General features: G+C 41.0%; 1 protein-coding gene across 1 annotated transcript in view; it reads left to right on the top strand.

Annotated features, from left to right (window-relative positions):
* SLC9A9 (solute carrier family 9 member A9) overlaps positions 1–15642 on the top strand; it is a 146958-nt gene that overhangs the window by 114086 nt on the left and 17230 nt on the right. The gene's annotated exons all lie outside the window — the stretch shown is intronic.

Genomic DNA, 15642 nt, shown 5'->3' with positions numbered 1-15642 from the left:
AAAGAACATTCTCCCTAAGCCAAGGCATTAGTGTGCCACTTATACCTGAGCAAACCCAGCCACAGCTACTATTGTCATTTTACACTGACTCTCCAAAGGCTTTGCATACCTGCCAGTGAGAGCCCCCAGTGACAATCATGCCCTGAGCCCTTTAAACAGAGATATCCAGGGAATTTAAAAACCCCTGCCTGCTCATTTCCAGCCCTCCTGGCTCAGGAGCTGAACAGGCAAAGCCCTGCCAGTGCTGTCTCCATTATCCAGCAGCACATCTATCGGTCCCTCACCCTGCACTGCTGAGCAGAGATTCATGTTCAGCCTGCATACATATTTTTCTGATACCAGCTGCAGCAAACTAGGATGAAATATTTCAGCTGATAAAATGGAACTCTTTGGGAATACAGCTTCCTTAGAGAGTTCCAGTGAAGTTATCCTTCAAAGAGACTTTTTATGGAAAAAAACATATTTTGGTTAAAAATGAATACGTTGCCCTAATTCATCTACCCAAGCAGTCTGAAAGGCCAGAAAGCACTTAGCATTAAAATGTTTCCCTAGGATAATTCTTCAAGAACACATAGAAATAGGAGGTGAATGTTGTATGAAGGGGGAAAATACGTTTAAATGTTAATGCTGAGTATCACCACAACTGGCTTTAACCACCCCTTTTTCACAAGGAATAGCCTGTGGTTGTGACATATCCTAGGAAATACAAGTCAGAAAGAACAGAAGAGAAAAAAATTTTTGTCCTCTGGGGAAAAAAAAAAAAAAAAAGAGAGAGAGAGAGAAATCAGAGAAAGAAAAAATGGAAAGCAAGAACAGGAGGAACAGGACAGAAGCGTGAGTTTAAAAAAAAGACATGAAAGAGATCAAGGGCAGAGCCAGAAAACAAGGGACAGAGGCAGAAGAGGGAAAGAGAAATAAATGTAAAAGAGGCAGACAACAGTCCAGGTAAAATGAAGCCTGCAGAAGGCACCAGAAGCACTTCTCAGAGATTATCTGTGGGGTAGAGATCTTGAATAAGTGTCTGATGCTTTATTCTAGAAAGTCTGGTTTCCATGCCTTTTGCATTTCAAGTAAATATTTTAAGCGATTTTAAAAACTAATATTCTTAAAAAGAACAAATTTATTCATGTCGATCTCTCTTCCACTTAAGTCATAATCTTTCTTTAGAATTCAGATGTTCAGAGACTACAGATGTGCCATTATCCTAAAATATATTTTTATTACAAATATTACTTCTCCATTTTCCTAATCCTGAAAATGTATGCCCATATTCCTGCATGGAATGAGGGTTCAACCCACTAATGCTGTGACTCACAGCTCCAAGCATTTCTTTGGTAGGACTATTTCTGAAAGACATTCTTCTCAGAGAGAGAGAGAGAGAGAGGAATTATCCACCCAAACTTTCTTCTGCCTTTCCCTGCCTAATGTCACAAAGCTGAGTTGCTAAATTTAGAAGCTGTCACGTAGCACAGCATTTATGGAGCGAGCATTACGATAAAGTTTTCAAAGGAAAGATACAGCAAATTAATAATCTCTGTGGTTATATACATCCAAAGCACACAAGACTGACATTTCTATAGTTTGACATTTGCTCTTGGGCATTAACACACATCCACCCACTCTTCTGGCAGTAACATCTCTTGTGCCTGCTTATTCCACATGGGGAAAGCGAGAGGGAGGAAATGCCACGAAGGAAATCAAAAAGTTGTGCCGTTCCTTGCTGTTCTTAGGAATGATTTCCAATTAGTTCAGTGGTCTTAGGCAATGGCAACGTGCTATGCTAGGGTAGAACTAAACCAAAAAACCTGCAATTCTGTCTGAGAGTCAAATTTTATTTTTATTCTGAAAGAACCAGCAGGATCCACAGCCAAAGGGGTTCAATGGGGGTTGTTTCCTCTAAGCAAGTATCTCTGAATCAGGTATTGACACCTAGGAAAAACATATTGTTCTCTAGAATCGAGGCTAAGAAACGTTAATATTGGAATAATAAAAGTGAAGGAGAGATCATTTAATTACTTAGAGTTATCCTCTTGGATTTTCATCTCAGTAATTTAAACAAGGAAAATGCTAAATAAAATACTTGTATCTGACAGTGGGCAAATTCCAGTGAATCTATTTCAGCTTCTTTGTTTTTACAGCTTATGATGCATTACACCAGTTGAAGCCATAATATCCTACTTAAGGCTAGGAGGAAAACAAGGGAATAAACAAAGGTATTCCAAGAATTCATCAGGAAAAAAGACCCCACAGATTTATAATGCAGCACTATACATGTTTCTTCAAGCTGTTGTGTTTTCTCAAGGCAGATGCAGGCAATTTTAGCTAGTGCATGAGTAAGTAGGTAAGATTTCATCCTGCAAGGACAAGAATCTGTGTACATGTGAGCAGAGCTCAGACAAAGGGTGAGTAAAGTTGTTCCATCCCAGAGCATCCCAAAACAAAATTTTAACTTTGCTCCCAGGTAGCAGCAATTTGCTGTTAACTCTGCTCAGTCCCAAACCTCTCCACTTGCTTAATCTAATGAATATCATTTGGTTTTGCCTGCCTAATCCTAAGACATTGTTTATCTGATGGCAGTCAGAATTTCTCTGCTACACAGGCCTGCGTTCCAAGTTACAATCTACTGCAAAAAATTAGGGGAAATTCATGTAATCAGTTGTCTAAACTACCTTCACTTATTTTACCAGCTACTCTAGACTAAACTCCTGCAATCATTTCCAGCTTAATATGATCTTATACAAGGTTCTTTGCCCACTGAGACTTCTTTCTCTCTCAGAATTCTTGCTCTTGCTGGCTGTTCTGTAGCATCAGCCAGGAACTACACTGTTCTCCCAGCTTCTCATGCTGAGTAGTGAGAAGGGAAGGAAGGATTTGGGCTTGCTGGACTAAAACACAAGAGTGAAAAAAATAATTGAAAATGAGGATGAGAAAAGGAGAGCATAATGTATGCACTAAGATGTTTCTATCCACAAATGTTCACCATCTTCCTAAGGAGAAGCCCACACCATGTGGCAGGATATGTACTTTAACAGTACATGCTGAAACTTGGACTGAGAAAAAAAGAGTCACTGCATAACAGGAAAACACGTGCAAGGTGACAATGAAGAAAGCAAGAAGGGGATGAAGGGGACAGAGGCTCAAATGCACGGTAAGTGGCCTTGAATACTCTGTAAGCATTTACATGGCAAGGCACAGGTCCTGGACCCACCTGCAGCCAAGCCTGATGGGTTTTTACTGGCAATGAGGGGAGGATGACACTGCATGTGCTGTGGCCTTCCAGGACTCAACAGCATGACCAGGGCACTGCCAGTGCCTGTCTGTGGCACATGTGAGGCACAGGGGTTGCTGTTCTCTGGCTGGTGTGGGTGCTGTAAGTGCTGCAGTGACAGACCCCCTGCATCCCTGCTACTGCTCCAAGGTACCCCACAGCACTGCAGCTGGCTGACGTGCACAGGGCTGGGCTTTCTGAGCAGCTCCCACACACACTGCCAGCAGCAGAGTAGGAGCAGGAGAGCTTTCTCCTCCTTGACACGTTTCTTTTCAGTCCCAGGAGCTTCAGTTCGGTTACACTGAACAGAAGCAGCGTCTGGGACTGAGACAATTCTCCATAACACAACTTCTGAAAGTGTTTCTGCTTGAACTGCAGTCATCCATCACTCAGATGCACACCTTTCAGGGTTGTTTTTTTTTAGAGAGGCTGTTTATGTCCTTTGCACTTGCCTGAAATCAATCAGCCAGAAGGAAATGCGTTATTTGTAGACTTCAGAAGTTTATCTGCCTTATCAAGGCACCTATCATTTTATTTCTCCTGTGCTTTGTACGTGGATAAAACAGACATAATGGCTGCCTACGGAGCAAGATAAGTACTATTCTGTGCCTGTCAGAAAATGGAAAAGCCACTAAAAGCAAGAGTGCATTCTAGGGTGAACTGACAATCAAAGAAAAACCTCAGCATTTTGTGGTCTTCGGCTGAATTTTCCTTCTGGGCTGACTTGTCACTCTCATATCAGAGACAGACATTTTTGGGAGGGAAAGACAAGAAAGAGTCTTTAAGCATGCATGTGCACACTATTTTTGTTCACCTGCTGGAGAATTAAAAGTTTCCTAATTATCAATATTCTGATTTGTTATTCTTTTATCACTCCAGTGAAAACAGGAAGATAGCACACAGTGTCCTGCTTTTGGACCAGAAGCTGATTTTGCCAGGCAGTTTTTAAACAGGGAAAAGAATCTTATCTCAGAGAGACTTCAGTCTAACCATAAATCAAAGCAGCATCAGCTAACTCAGGTGCCATGCAAGCACTGATGCAGACTGGGCTGGCAGGACAGGCAGTCAGCACACCACAGATATGCCAATGGAGCCCAAGAATCAGTTCTGCAGGTGGATAAAGCAGATATAATAAAAGCTGAGAGGAAAGCACAAGTCTCAGTCAATGAATTCTAGTGGATACCATAACGTGAAGATGACAAAAGCAGCTGACTGTATCACAGGGCAGATACTGCAAAGTGGAGCAGCACAGGGCAGGTCCCCAGAAGGTGTTTTAGCATCATTGGTAGCAACTGCCTGAACTGGGTTCAAAGCTCATTTCAATCATCACATTTTCAAGTACATGATGTAGAAAAACTCCCTGTACTTTTCAGAGCACACATAATCAGTACAGCTGATTTGGTGCTATTTCATGACCCTTTCCAAGGACACGGGATTGTTGAAACTCTGCAAATTAACCTAATAAATAAACATGGCTAATCACAAACCAGAATCATAAGTGGCCTCAGTTTATCCTCCATTTACAGAAAGACACCTGGATAAATAAGTCTCAAATAATTCCACACTGAATATGCAAGTAAAATCCTTGTAATTTGCAAAATTTCTCTCATGCCAATACTATGAAAATTTCGTTTGTATCCAGTGCATTGCAGAAAGGACTGTTTACAGGTTTAAAGGAAAAAAAAAAAAGTGTGTGTGGGGGGGAAATGAAATTAGGAAGAAAAGGAACTGACAAGGGAAAAAATAGAAAGATCAGATTTTTATAATCTAATTTTAGCTCTTCTAGATACATAAAGTGATACAAAAGTTAAGTCATTCTGGAATAGGACTTTTACTTCACTGGTAACAAATCCATTGTATTATCAGATTTCTTTATTTCTTTAAAGCCTTCCTAGTAGTATGCAGTGCTTTTGCCTTTAAAGGAAGAAATAAAGAGTCACATGGGAGAACCTTAGTGGGATTTAAAAAACCAAAAAAATCAATGTTGAAAATGATGGTTAAACAATGCAGGTGTGACAATGGGGAAGGGGAGCAGGTCAGTGTGGCTGCAGTGTGAGGAGCAGGGAAGTGCTTTTCTGGGAGCTGTTACTGGATCCTTGTCATCCACAGATGTGCTGGGTCTGGCTTTCTGTTCTTTGCATCAAATGGTTGTTGGTTTTGATGAGTGTTTTGCTCAGCATCTAAGGCAGGACCTGGCCTAGAGCTTATTGTGGACAATTCAGTGCAGAAATAGCAGCTTTTTTATTTACCCTCCTGGCTCATTTGACACACTACACCTTTTGTGTGTGCTGCTCCAGGGATTCTCTCAGTCCTTCTGAGAAAAAACACCTCAACTGAATACAGAGACTGGGCCCAGACTTTAGTTGTCCCAGTAGAAATGCATGGGTCTTCATCAACCAGATCACTTTCTTTCAGGTAATAGATTAAAGTGATTAAAATCTGCAGTAGATAGAAACTCCAAACATCATCCCATATGGGATTCGAAAATTTAAAGTGTCCATCGAGGAAACACATTTTAGTCTTTCCAGTACAAAACCACTCCAAAGCTTGTTTAAAAGGAAAATATGTAGTTTTTTAATATATTCTGAAACGTTTCTGAAGCTCACAAACTGCACAGGCGTGTGGCAGCCCACAAAGTAGGTGAGAAAGTTAAACAGAAATGTAGAGAAGTGGAACTGCAGCCTCTGAGGAAGCTTTGGCAGAGCTCTGGCCAGAGCCTGTCAGTGGGTGCTCCACGTGGTTTTACCACAACAACAGGAGCAAAGGGGAAGGGGGCGGGATACAGGGAAAGTTTCTGTCTAAACACTGCTGGAAGGGAATTTTATTTCAGCAAATTTGCACTTCAGACACAGATGACATGTCTGAGAAATTTTGACTAGCTATGGCTAATATGTCCATGTTTTAGTGGCTGGCATTAAAGAAGTCCCTTTCCCTACGTTCTCTACACTGCTATATAAAAAAAAATAAACAAAAACCCCAACAAAAAACCAATCAACCAAATAAATAACCCATCCTCCAGTTCTACACCTTATTTCTACTTGCATTGCTGCCTGTTAAATACCTGTCAAATCAAAATACAGAACTTGAAGGAGTTGATCTAAAGCCTAGTGAAGTAAACGGACTCACAGTTTATTGGCCTGAACAAATTATACCTGCAGCCATCCTAGTATCTGATTTTCCTGATAAGTATCATTCTGTGTGACAACAGTTTATTTTACTTTATTTTTCCCTCCCCTTTTTGCTTTACTATTACAGCATACTGTAGGCTGACTGTACAAAGGAGCAGAAGCCTAGGCTTGTATTAGTCCAGCCAAGCATGAAATTATAGTTTGTTGGCTGACAATCCTTAAAAGCACCCAGGAGACCTAAGTGTGATATCGGAGTACCGGACTCTTGTAGCACAGATTTCATCAAGCATAGCTTAAAACCTTCCCTTTACAGCCTGGTACCTGCAAAAAGTTATTCTGCATCACATCTAAGGTGTTTCAAAACGTTCCTCTGCACGTTCCACTGCTGTGGAACTCCAGTCACTCAGCATCTATCAGAATGCCAGCACGTGCTGCAGATGGAACACCACCTATAAATGGCACTGCTTTCACAGCAGCAACTGTCACAGCAAGATATTACTAATTATAGCACCACCTAGGCAAGAAATTGGTAACACTTCCTAGTAAGGGTGTGTTATTAGCACTAAATTCCGGTGGTATTCCGGTAGGAGCTGTGAGACTGAAGGAACTGGGGGTGATTAATGTTAACACCAGCCATGGCAAAGAGCACAGTAACGATTTTCCATCAGAAAGTATTGTTGAACCGAACTCTTTTACAGAAAGCTACTGTGTGGGTGCAAACCCCACAAAAATCAGCGAGGTCCCAGAACATGCTGAGTTGGAAGGGACGCACAAGGATCACTCCTGGTTTCACACAGGACCAGCCCAGGAGTGTTCCAGTGCCTGCAAGTGGGGCAGGATGGGGCCCTCAGTGGAGGTCGTACATGGAAGCTTAGTCTGCATTACTGATATCCTTCCCATTGGGGGTGGTTGCTCTGGAAGAAGCACTGTTGGCATCCCTGGTTTGTGTTGGCTATGATAGTCTCGAGTTCAGTGATGCTGCTTTAGCACCCTAACACAGCACCACCAGCAAGGCTGAGGCAAAATGTGCAAATGGGACAGGAAAAATTTTTTTTAAGAACACTCTGGCAATCAGCAATTCAAAATAACGCAATTTTTGGCAGCACAGAAACACAAGAGCCATTTTCTGTTTTCTGATATCGAAATAGATGCCTGATTCACTAGGACATGTGCAGCATCATGCATTCAAATAGACTGTAAATCAACCCATCTTAGTACCAGCTCTTAATTCAGCTCTTCTTCTCAGGGGGAGGCTCAGGAAAGGTGGAGAGGACAGATCAGAGGAACGAACACGCTGATGTAGGGCTGGCTACGAGTTTGCAAGAGGTATTGCAGCAGATCATCACATCTCACGAGCTCACTTTAACTACTGTCAGAGGATATCAAAGTCCCAAGACAAAGGCTGCCTTTCCTCTTCCACTATCATACAAGCCTATTGAAATGCATACTTAATTACATGAAGGAAGAGAATTAGTATTTTGATCTGATTATTTTTGTCAATTTTTTTTACCTTGGGCTATTATACCCATTGAAAAACAGTTTTAATCTCTTAAATATTTATTTTTAAAGTACTGCAAAGGACATCTTATTTATGCAGACAACTTTTGCAGGTTTTTTTTTATTCTGTTCTTCCATGAAATTATGTACTGAGCACAGTTGTGCTATAAATGGTAAAATCTCTCTCAAACTCTAAGTTCCTAGGCAGTGCTGATGGACTTGCAGTGCTTTGCTCTCTGTTCCTTAGCAATTTACAGGTTGTGTTTTATTCGATCTACCAAAAGCGAACTGGTGATTTTCTGAACTTGCCACTTGAACTGTTGACAGAGCATCTAAAACCAGTTTGAGACATTTTGAACAGTAACAATAAGCCCTAATATTTCCAATATCATTAATATAAGAAGTGATAGACTCTTCTTTAATGAGAAAGCACAGAAATGGGTTTTACTCATAAAAAGACCAATATGATTTATTCAAAGGCTGAGTCCTCATTAGAGGTACAGAATAATGCATGTCACAAATGGTTAAGGCCTTGAAATTCTTTGTGGATTATTCACTGAAATTTGCATTGCTACACAGCATGAACTATTTTTGGATTCTGCATAAATAGAATATCTAATATAGAATTACATTATAATGAAATATGCAATAATGCAAGTACCCATAAAGTGCTTTTCATGTACTCCAGGCATCCAAAAGTTTCAACTGCATAAAAGATGATTACACTTGCTGCACAAATGACTGCATATCAGGTTCACTCACATGTAATTAAAACTCAGATGTAAAAAATACGGATGTACAGCCTGCTCTACACAGTTAAACTGCTACTGATATTTTGTATCATGACAAGCATCAGTGGGAACTGGAGTGAATAAAGATTGGGATTGGTCTTTAGGGCTTTGTCCTTCTGGCTAAGCTGGAGATTTACACTTTGTGTGATGCAGAAAATGCTATTTGTTAATGATCCATGAAAATGCAGATGAAGCAGCTCTGGATCTGATTGGTCCACGAATTCCTACACAAATTTTAAAGAAGTAGTATAAAAATACCATTTTTATGTTCAATTATATTTGATATTCAATTAAATAATAACATATCTTTAAATATACAATTTTTTTAAATATGTATGTATACATACATATGCAGTCCATAATTTCATTTTTTGAGCTGTCAGTTCCTTCACTTGCCTTCTCACTTACACCCCAGTGCAGCCTCAGCAGCAGGATTCAAGAGAGACAGCATGGCCTCGGCACAGGCTGGGCTGTGTCCTGCCTGCTGGGATATTCCTTTAGGAAACAGAGTTGATCCAAACCCTCCTGGGCTGAGGAAGCACAACTCCTGATCTTTTACTCCCCAGATCAGTGCTTTAACACCCAGCCTATTATGTAAAATGGCCAGTAACTCACCTGGCAGAATTCTTTTGGTTGAATTCACTGCTGTCTCAGTGAGTTAGGGATGGTACAAGGACAGCTAACTTACCATGGCACTCTAGGAAATAAGGCAGAAATGAATTGTTTCCCCAACCCTCTCCAAATTACAGTGATACCAAGGCATCTACCACTTTGAAAACTCCCTTCCCTAGCACAGGTGGCTTCTTAGCATGCACAGGGATATGATTAGCAACCTAAGGAGATTAGTGGCTAATAATGCAGGTGATTTGTGGTTTATTCTTAACAGTGCAAAATGCCAACTGTGCTTTTTTTTATTGGGCTATACATCTTCACCAATATTTCCAAGAACATAAAAGACAGCTGAAAATTACATTTTTATTTTAACTTTTTACGTAGCAATAAATACACCCACTTCTCTATGTTTTTGCTTTAGGCTTTGTTGCTGTAGATTTAACAAGGCAGCCACGTATTCATGGTCATAGTTTTGCTTTTGCACATGGAGGAGCATAAATACATGGGTGTACATCATGGTGCAACTGCAAAATCAACATTATATCTTGGATTGCTTTCTCAAGCTTTCTCTATTTACATATCTGCTGTTTCTACAGCCCAGAACGATAATCTCTTACCCATTTCAGTAATGACACACACTATTTCCCTACTATTAGACACGTCTGATCAACATAAACACCTCGTGGACCAAACCTTGTTGCCCTGAGCCTCGGCACACAGCATCCCTTCCCTTCACACAGCAGGGTTACAGCAACACCCCCCCAGAACTGGGCAGATCAAACCTGACACAAGGCATTAAAAACCAAAGTTTTGAGTATTATTTTGTGCAGGCAGTGGCAGGTCCAGTCAGTGCAAACGAGCAGAAGCAGCTGCACATTCCCTACAAGCAGGTGTGCACTTGCTTCGCCTCCATGTGCAGGGTAATCACAATCTGAAAGCTGCACTGCACGTGAGAGCAGTGCCCAGCCTGCTGATGCCTCCTGATCCTTGCTACTCAACCTTTCAGAGGTAAATAAAAAGAAAATTCAGATTCTGTAGAGCAGCTGATCAGCTACAAAGCAAATAGCTGTGATTCAGTTTATCACAATAACAGAATGGGAATTAACATTAACTAGCTAACATTTCATCTGACTGTGAGGAGGGGTTTAATCTTGTTTCTAATTAATTTTGACAGATTGAATTCAAATCCTTCTTTGCTTTGCATTTGGTGTGTATGGGGCCCTTCCTGACTTCCTGTCGTAAGATTACTGTCAGCACCAGCCTTTGTGAGCCCTTTTTCTTCTGGACACTGGACGAGAGGACTAAGGCCTTATTTCCACTTGTTAAATGTTTTTGATTTATTAAGAGGCTTCTGTTTCTCAGCAAGATTTTCCTGTCTTTTTTTCTTTTAATTTTTCAGTTACAGAAGTTATCTTTTTAACTTGAATATTATTGCATAAGCTCCCACTTGGACTCTGGAGCCCCCTCACTATATTCTTTTTTAAAAGCCTTCCTGTGTTAGTTCCAGCTGAAGTACCAGAGGAATAGGTCTCTTATCCTTCTCTGTACTTTCTGTCAAAACACTTGGAAGAAACCCTTTTGAGCCATTTCAGCTGGAATTAACAAGAGAAGACTGATTTCCTAAGGTATGTGTTCCCTGACAGAGTCAAGGAGACACGCTGCTTCAGGAGACAAATGACTTTCCTTGCATTCTTTTCTCCTTCTGATGTATGAACAATTCTCATTACCATTAATTTGAATTCTAGTTGCTTGCAGAGGTGGGTGTAAGCTCCTCAGCAATAAACATTTTTTTGAGCTGCTGTGTGCAAAACTGGAACTATCAAACAATGCTCAAGACTAATTCTCCAGAGCTACAATCTGTCACAGTCAGGAGATTATTGGATTCCTGTGTCTCAATACCTGCAGCTTTGATGGCTGCTGCTAGGGCACAAAAACTTCAGGGAAGTGGAAGCAAAAGACGAGAGAGGAAAGTCTTCTAGCAACAAATTTCAAAATCAATGGTAAAGAGCTTGGAAAGTCAGAGGGTACAGTGGTTCTGCAGAGATTTTCAGCCAGCCCCCTTAGACTGTACATTAATTACATTTGTAAAATGCATGTCAGCTGAGCACAGAGGTGACTTTTTTCTTCTGTGTTTATCCTAAACCTAGTGCATGTTAACCATTATCTAATAACACCATCTGCATAGAGGGAACAATATTTTGATGACCTACAACTGGTATTTTTACAGATCCCCATAAACCAACAGGTATTATTTCCATAAATTCATCGTTTTTATTTGACTCATCCATTTTCTCAGTATTAGCTGGCATTTTCAGACTTTCAAGATGCCTCAGCACTGGTTTTAAGAGCTACATGCAGATTTTATCATACCAACACAGAGTGAAAATTTGTTTTAAACTTCATATATGCTAAACTACATTAGATTTATTAGATATATATAAATATAACAAAGATAATAAATTAGATATATGTAAAAACTAAGAAAAACCCTTTTCATATATATTAGTTACGCCCTATAAAATATAATAAAACTCCAAACTGAGTCATTCAAAACCCCTGCATTTACTGTGGCAGGCAACTTCCATAAGCACACACAGAGTCTACCACCAGTGTAATTATTCCACTCCTCCCCACAAGGACAAATCACGGTGTTTCAGTTGATCTCTAAGGGGAGAAACATGGGATCACATATTTGAATGCAGCTCTCCTCCTTCAGCCTGAAAATTACAAGCCAGCAACCTTGTGATTCAGAAAAGCCTGCTGTGATATTTTCCCCAGTACCTGGAGAAATCTCCAGGGCAGAGAATTCCCTGCACTGGTTGTTTTTGCACGGCAGGAAAAGAAGTTCTGCCCACTGCTCTATTAACAAAACAGTCCCTTGGCAATTTGGGAAGCTCTGGAGGAGCTGCAATCCTTGCCCTTTGTCCCCCCACAGAAGCACTGGGTTTGTCCTCCATTTGCAACTCAGCACTTCATTGCTGCACCACATTTAACACCTTCTGCTTTGCTCAGAGACTTTTAAAACGTGCTCTTCACAGTTCAAGTGCAAGTCTCTCGAGGTTTCTCATTCTTTAGTTCATTATACCACCAGCATGGCCGCTGCTTGGCAAATTGTAAGCTGTGTCAGCAGCAGGCTGTGACCAACAGCCACTGGAGAAGGCAAATTGCTAACCCTGTGTGAATGGAAGCTTATTTGATGATTTCCACAAGCATTTGATAACCTCCTGTCAATGAAACTTCAGTTGCCCATCCTGTATCTCACCAGATCCAATGGCTGTGACAGTTCCTGCCTGTTTGCTGCTGGCAGTGCAGTGCCTGCCCTGACAGCTGAGTCCATCTCCTAATTACTGAGTGCATCCCTAACCATGGTCAGCCCTGAGCTGCTCCTGCTGCTGTGCTGCCAGAGCCAGAGTGAGATCATGGATCAGCAGCAGGAGCAGCCTGGGAAGGCTGGCACTGCCCCCCTGACAGCAGCACTGAGGGTATCATTGGATCCAGAGGATAAGTGACAAATCAGAAGAAGGAACTTTGGCATGTTGTAAACAAAACAGTGTCCTGGCTCCCAGAGCTGACAGCTCTTCAGGCACTGAGGTGAGGTGTCCTCAGGCACAGAGGCAGGAATGGGCACTGAACTATGTCATTTTTTTTGTATAAGATGCACAGTAAGATCATTCCCTGCTGAGGGCACAGAGGAACACTGGAGGAAGAAAAGAGGAGCAGTTCACTCAGCCCCTTTTCCACCCTCCCTCAGCACAGCACATGCAGCCACTGACCCCATCAGCTGTGCCCTGGGGCTGGGTGTCCCCAGGGGCAGCACCACCGACCCCATCAGCTGTGCCCTGGGGTTCCAGCTGGCATGGAACAACCGGGCACTTCCACTGCTCAGATCACATCACTCCCATGGAAACTGTTCTTGTTCATTCTCCAGCACCACTGTGGGAGCCTGGAGTGGGCAACAAACACATTTTTTCATGTTTAGCAAAATTAAAACTTTGGATACATAGATTATGTTTTTCCTTTCAGCAATGTCTCCCTTTTCTTTACTCCAGTGTTTCCCTTTAAAAAGCAACTATCCCTTTTCTGTGCTTTCTCTTTCTATGGGAGTCCTATTTTGAAGGCTGAAATCTCCACTAAATACTTTAAATATTGGTCATGAATGGTTCCCACAGCATTGATTCTATGCCATGTGGCACCAGTAGATATCATCCACTCCTGAGAATGAATCACTTTCTGTAATGATTGGCATTTTCACCAATTAGCAATCCTTCCATGAGATGCACATGTCAAAACAGTATGCAAGTTTGTTTTCACGCTGCTGCTACGTGTCTTAATTTGTTAATACTGCCTGAACATAAAACTGCACAACTATTATTTCATTTTTTACCTTTAAAAATGGCTCTAATTTTAGGAGTCAAATTTCACAAAATACGCAAAATATTCAAAAATGCTAAATCAGGAAGCCCCTGACATTTTAAGAAGAGTCTTAGGGAAAACCTCTGCTTAACTACCCATTTAACCTAAGAGAGAGGTTTGCAGGTTAAAGGACCTTCAACTTCCGTGCCAGGTTCTCCAAAGTGTGACTGTGTAACTTGACAACAGCTGTGCAGGCCACAAATCAGCACCAGTGAAGTCAGGGGGAGCTTTTAAATCTCTTGTATATACACAAATCTGGCCCTTTTTTGGCCCAGTTTTCAAACCAAAGACCTGTTGTGCATGTGTCAATAAAGTCTGTCAGCACAGGTCTCAATATTTATTCTTTCCAAATCACCTGTGATATAAATATTACTGTTCCTGTTTATTCCCTGCAGCAGAATAAGCATCAATACAGAGCCATTAAGGTGCCAATTGCTGACCCAGGTATTGATTTCTACAGATGCAGTAACAATAAATTGCTCCTCTAACTTTGCTTTCAAAGACAATTCACACTTTTTATGACGATGTTTTCTTTTCACAAGGTTTGGATACGTGAGTACTTGCCAAGAGATAGGAAAAATGTCTGTGGTAGGGTAGATAGCCTGGAGAGAAAAACTAGAATGTTTTAAAATGGTGAAAAGAAAGAAAAGAGTCACTTCATACACCCCTATTTCGCTCTTGTTCTAGCTCTTGTCAGAACTTTCTCATCAGATTTGGTGTTCTGAGAGAAGCAGCCACAGAACTGGCCAGTGAGCCATCAGTGCTGTCTGCAGGCAGGGTCACCGTTCCTGCTACAAAAAGCAAGCTGATATTTATAAGAAATAACAGATTATTAAGCATGTTTGAGAATTCTGCCTTTGTGCAAAAGTCATGCAATTAAAGAGAAACAAACAAAAACAAACCAACCAAACAAACAAAAAAAACCCAAAACATTTCTTTCAGAAAGATGAGAGTGATGAAAAGGCCACAGTTACACAAATGTAGCTGCCACTGCGTAAATGCAGGACTGAGTGCTTCTATATTTACAAACACATATGCTGCTCCACTGAAAGAATGCTTTGTTTGTAATCCAGAGGAAAAAAAAATGAAGGGGAAAATAAATTTTCAGGCGAGTAATTGACATAATAAAGTAGGTGGAAGAAAAGCTTAGTGCTATCAGAATAGGGGGAAACGTTTCCACTGACACGGGTGAAGTCAGGATTTCACTGCACCATTAGAATGGACTGAAAGCTCCTTCCTTTGGATACTGACTCATGGTGACAGCAAAGTATATTTTTAGTTACAATAAAAGGCAGTTTTCTAGCAGAAGGGTTTCTAAATAAAGGTCAAGTAAAACTGTACATAAGCTCAAGGTCAGGTTTAATACGGCCTTTTGGACAGAAAAATGAGGAATAGTTTCCTGTTTGCAGCTAAAGAGTACAAATTTTGGAAGAAGTCTTCCTTGACCTACTTATATGTGAAAGCCTGATGGCTTTAGAGTACTTCCTACTGAGGAAAAAAATCTAATAGCATCTGTCCTTCCCAAAATGCACACACTTGCCAACATTAAAAGATCCATATTCTTATTTTCCTGTTCACCACAAAACCAAGTACATTTTAATATTCTGCAAACAGCTTAAGATAGCTAAAAATACACTGTTTCCCAAAAACTGACATAATGATTTCATTTACCATTAACAGAAACTGATGTTAGACTTTTCTAAGTTCAATGGATTCTCATGAATTTTTCTTCTCACCCTGTAAGGGAGGAGTGATCCATGTGTTTTCTGAGGGAATGATTGCCTGGTTCCTGCAGCTGGAGTGTCAGCCTTGGCTGGTGTTGGAGAGCCCAGATGAGCACAGATGGTTACTCGAGATGCCGTGCATTTCTTTTGCTCCAGCTCTTATCAGGGCATGTTATTTTCCTTTGCTGTAATCTAAGTTGGGGGAAAGC

The sequence above is a fragment of the Empidonax traillii genome, unplaced genomic scaffold (assembly GCF_003031625.1).
Source record: "Empidonax traillii isolate 1590-97213 ecotype Southwest subspecies unplaced genomic scaffold, ASM303162v1 scaffold722:size395592, whole genome shotgun sequence".
NCBI lineage: Eukaryota > Metazoa > Chordata > Aves > Passeriformes > Tyrannidae > Empidonax > Empidonax traillii.
The sequence above is the reverse complement of the archived record's forward strand: the minus strand, read 5'-3'. Positions and strand labels throughout refer to the sequence as shown.